The following is a 5,239-nucleotide window of genomic DNA, read 5'->3' as shown; positions in this document are numbered from 1 at the left end:
GATGGTAGGTTAATTACCCAAATACATTTTCATTTCTTCTTAAGCTTAAATAATAAGTATTTGTATGAGGTTTGACTCAAGAAAAGATCTCACTTAAAAATAAGACAAATAATACCTAAATTCATATAGCATTGTCCTAACCCCTCTTCCCTAACTCTCCACCTTTATCCTCCAGCATCCTATGTGCAGTTTATATGTTAGCATCTATATTTTTTTCTTATTCATACTTATTTACCTTTACAAAATTATAAGATCCTTGAGGGCATATGTATCAGTTTACTCGGGCTGCAATAACACAATACCATAAATTAAGTGGCTTAAACAACAGAAATTTATTTTCTCACAATTTTGGAGGCTAGAAGCCTAAGATAAGGGTATTGGCAGGTTTAGTTTCTTCTGAGTCCTCTTTCTTTGGCTTGCAGATGGCTGGCTTTTCTCTGTGTCCTCACATGGTCATCCCTTTGTGTTGTCTGTGACCTAACCTTCTCTTTTGTAAGGGCACCATACAAAAAGTCTTAATGGGGGTGCCTGGGTGGCTCAGTTGGTTAAGCATCTGACTTCAGCTCAGGTCATGACTCACAGTTTGTCAGTTTGAGCCCCACATCAGGTTCTGTGCTAACAGCTCAGAGCCTGGAGCCTGCTCCAGTCTCAGTCTCTCTCTCTGTCTCTCTCTGTCTCTCTGTCTCTCCCCTGCTCCCACTCTCTCTCTCTCTCAAAAATAAACACTGAAAAAAAAAAGTCTTATTGGATTAGTACCAAACCTAACAGCCCCATTTTAACTCACCTCTTTAAAGGTCCTAACTCTAAATACATCACATTCAGAGGTTCTAGGGGTTAGGACTTCGACATATGAACTTTAATGGAACACAAGTCAGTCCATAACAAGAGGGAAACTTGTCTTATAAGTCTTCAAATTTTGGATGACTGATGTAAATGTACACATCATAATCTAAAATTAATTCAGGCTTTGTAATGTATTAAAATAGCCCCACTTATGCTACAACTACTCTATAAAATACATCAAAATAATCCCTTGAAGCCTCCTAGATAAGAGTATTATATTGGTCAAGGTTCTTGGTTGCCAGTTCTGGTGATGATAAGCAAAACGGAATGTATTAGAAGGGTATAGATGGCTCAAGAAGTTGATGGGAAAGCAAGAGGAACAGGCTTGGAAAATTGAGAAGAATCAACCTGTAAGACGGATGATAAAACACAGCTAAATATCTTCATATGTGGGGTCTGGTTATGAGGGTGCTTTCTCCGTGGACATTGGAAACTGTCACTGCTAACAATCACCAAACCCAGCTTAAGACCTTGGAGTTAGCTGCCACTTCGTGCACTGTCCGTGCCTTCTCTGTGTGTTAACTTCAGCACAAAAGTCCTGGGCAGGAGCACCCAATAAATGGTTCTTAGGTTATATGCTCTAGCTGTCAGGAATCAATGGAAGTGAAGTGTGTGGTCTTTTGGTAGAAGATGGGAGCATGGCTCCCACTAAAATACATCAATGACAGACTGCCCAAACATAAGAAGAGGGTCAAAATGCTGGTCAGCCCAAAAGTGTCCACCTCAGCTATTAGCCTCTTGATAGCAAATGACATATAATTAACTCTGATGGTTTTCTCTATCTTGTACTGAAGGTCTCATCTTTCTCTTTATAAAATAACTTTGAAAACTTAATTTTTATTATAATGTATTCAACTAGAAAATGAGCCATTTGTGTAGAAAATAAAGAAAAATTACTGGTAATCTCATAGACATCAGATCTAACATAGGCCATTTTGGTGGTTAATTTTATGTGTCACCTTGCTGGGGCCACAGTTCTGAGATATTCAGACATTCTGGATGTTTCTGAGTGATGGTTAGTTTCACCTGTCAACTTAATTGAGCCACGGAATGCTGAGATACTTGGTTAACCATTATTCTGGGTCTTTCTGTGAGGATGTTTCTAAGTGGGATTAAGATTTGAACCAGTAGGTTGAGTAAAGCAGACTGCCTTCCATAATGTGGTTGGGCCCCATCCAGTTAGTTAAAGTTCTAATTGGAACAAAAGACTGACTTCCTCCCGAGCAAGAGGGAATTCTGCCAGCAGATGGCCTTCAGACTTGAACTGCAATATTGACTCCTGGGTCTCTAGCCTTTGGACTTGAAATTCAGCATCACCTCTTCCCTGGGTCTCCAGCCTGCTGACCCACCCTGCAGATTTTGGGCGTGCCCATCTCCATAATTGTAGGAGCTAATGCCTTAAAATATATCTTTTTAAAGATACACACATCTTATTGATTCTGTTTCTTTAGAGAACCTGACTAATAAAATCATGAAGATAGAATGAGTACTGTGTCACTGAAGAGTAAGCTGTATACTGCATGATTGAAATCTGGTGCAGTTCAGCTCTCTTATGTTAATGCTTTCTTTAAGCTATTAGCATACCACAGAAACTAAAGAAGAAAAGAACTGCATAGGTTATGCAGTTTTTATATTTTGCTGAGTTTCCCTCTACGCTGTATTTCCAAGTACTTTAAAAGTACTTATAACAGGCAATAAAGATTTTCGCTACACCCACCGGAAAATTATTCAGTGTCTTTATAATAAAAATCTACCAGAATTTAGCTTAGCTTATTTTATTCTATTAAATAAATACTTCCCGTTAAATTATTTCCCTTATTAGTTACTGCTTTCAGTTACATTACTTGCAAATACTCATTGGCTAGGTAGGATGGAATCAGCGTTAATTATTCATCTTGCTTTTACCTCCTCAATTATTTTTCTACTAAAATTTTAAGATAATAGGAAATACCTAAAATTGTAGATTCCCTAAAAATTTATTTATAAATTGAACTTTTGGTATCTTAAAGTTGCATATTAAATAATTTAAAAAGTAACCTTGCTGGAATTTTCTAATTATAAAAATGCTTGCCCTAAGTACTTAGTTGGTGCCTGGCAAAATTTCCTTCCCTTTTTCTCCCTTCCTCCTTTCTTTCCTTTTCTGTTCTTTCTGAACTATCTATCCTTTCAAGTCTATTTTGCTAACATCATAGTTATCATCCTAGAATGGTTTGTATAATGTGAATTTTTGTGCGTTTTATCAATTTTGATCCCCAAATATTTGGAACTTATTCTGGGAAAAAATGTTGATGCCCTTAATGTAATGTGATTATTACAAAGATGTTTAATAACAACTTCATAATTTTTGATCAGTGTTCATGTTAGACAAAAGAACTGTGCTATTTTTTTTTTTTAATATGGAACGTTTCAGGATTGTGTGTCACTCTTGTGCAGAGGACATGCTGGTATTCTCTGTATCATTCCAATTTTTTTTTTTAATTTTTTTTTTTAACGTTTATTTATTTTTGAGACAGAGAGAGACAGAGCATGAACGGGGGAGGGGCAGAGAGAGAGGGAGACACAGAATCGGAAGCAGGCTCCAGGCTCCGAGCCATCAGCCCAGAGCCCGATGCGGAGCTCAAACTCACGGACCGCGAGATCGTGACCTGAGCTGAAGTCGGACGCTTAACCGACTGAGCCACCCAGGCGCCTCATTCCAATTTTAATGTTTTATTTTTTTTTTTATTTTTGAGAGAGAGAGAGAGAGAGAGAGAGAGAGAGAGAGAGAGAACGGGGGAGGGGCAGAGAAAGAGGGAGGCACAGAATCTGAAGCAGGCTCCAGGCTCTGGCTTCCAGCACAGAGCCCCACACAGGGCTCGAACTCATGAACCATGACCTGAGCCAAAGTCGGATGCTTAACCAATTGAGCCCCCCCAGACGCGCCCCACAGTGGTCCTCTTGTGACAGCACAATTATCATTTCTTACCGAATCGCTGAGTCCAAGTTAACTAAGTAAGCTAGTGAGGCCTGACACAGACCTGTCGCCACCATCTTGAAACTGACTGCCTCCAGGCCTCATGCTAGTCTGAAATGGATTAGTACTTGCAACTAAAGTTGATGCATAAAACTTTGGATTATATAGTATTTGAGTTTTGTTTTATATGTGGTTCTATAGAAAAATAAAAAAATGTAAACAGGCCAAAGAAAATCATCTATCATTCATCTCTTTCTAGCCTGAAATAACATTTTGTTGCATGTACTGCCCTACTTTTTAAATGCATACTAAGCTATGTAAGCACATAAGAAAATACATTATAAAACAAAAATGGTTTTATCCAACAAAACTATTGGTATACTGTTTGATAAGTGCGTAATGTTTTAAATTTATGTTTTCCCTATCAATAATACATTTCTATATAAATAAATGCAAAACTATTTCATGAATAAAGTAGGATTTGTTTAACCAAACCTCTATTAGATTTTTAAAAATCTTGGGCTCTTATAAAACCGTACCTTCTTTAAATGTATTATAATAGATCTTTGTGCATTTGTCCAATATTTACCTTAAAGAGCTTCTGATATATCGCTATGTTTAGGTCCATTAGAATTATATTATAAAAAGCTGCCTTTATCAAGTATGGGGGAGAATAGCTGTGGTTTTTGTACCACATTTTCCCCTTTTTTTCTGGTTCTTTAGGGGAACTACACCTTGTAACATCTTACTCTGCCTCCCACCTTGGGCCATGATCCTGGAAGGGTTGAATCACATGGCCTCCCTCCTTCCCTCCCAGGCATCTGCTTGTGATCCAAATTGGACCAGAGTATTTCCCCAGACATTGCTGATAGAGCAAATTGAGAGACTTGTCTATCTGCTCTTGGCTGTCTTCCCTGGCACGAAGGAGGAGGCTGTTTGTACAAGGAGCAACTGAGAGAATTAAAGAGGGAAGTAGAAAAGTGATAGATGACAGGAGGGAAGGAAGGAATGAAGGAAAGAAGGAAGGGAGGAAGGGAAGAATGAAGGAAGGAAAGGAAAGGGAAGGAAGGAAAAAAGGAAAGAAGAAAGGAGGGAAGGATGGAAGGAAGGAAGGAAATATTTGAGCTTCTATATCTAGCTATGCCTGAGAGTTAGAACTACCTCTGGACTCTTCAGTTGTATGAGCCGATAAATTCACTTTATTATTTTTTTAATTTTTTGTTTATACTTCAGTTGTATAAGCCGATAAATTCACTTTATTATTTTTTTATTTTTTGCTTATACTAGTTGATTTGGATCTCTGTCTCTTATAACCAAAACAGTCTTGATAATACATGAAGCAATATAAAAAATAAAAGTAATAAAGATTTATCTGTCTTACCAATAAATTATCTGAGTAGCTATACACACATTTTTTCTATCATGTTGTCCACTATTTTAAAA

At 37.6% G+C, this 5,239-nt stretch overlaps 1 pseudogene; it reads right to left on the bottom strand.

Annotated features, from left to right (window-relative positions):
* Nucleotides 1-3,233: 3,233 nt before the first annotated feature.
* LOC128777890 (U6 spliceosomal RNA) lies at nt 3,234-3,323 on the bottom strand (annotated as a pseudogene).
* Between the last annotated feature and the right edge of the window lie 1,916 nt (nt 3,324-5,239).

This window comes from Panthera pardus, unplaced genomic scaffold (assembly GCF_024362965.1).
Source record: "Panthera pardus isolate Hobbes unplaced genomic scaffold, ASM2436296v1 HiC_scaffold_17, whole genome shotgun sequence".
Lineage (NCBI taxonomy): Eukaryota > Metazoa > Chordata > Mammalia > Carnivora > Felidae > Panthera > Panthera pardus.
The sequence above is the reverse complement of the archived record's forward strand: the minus strand, read 5'-3'. Positions and strand labels throughout refer to the sequence as shown.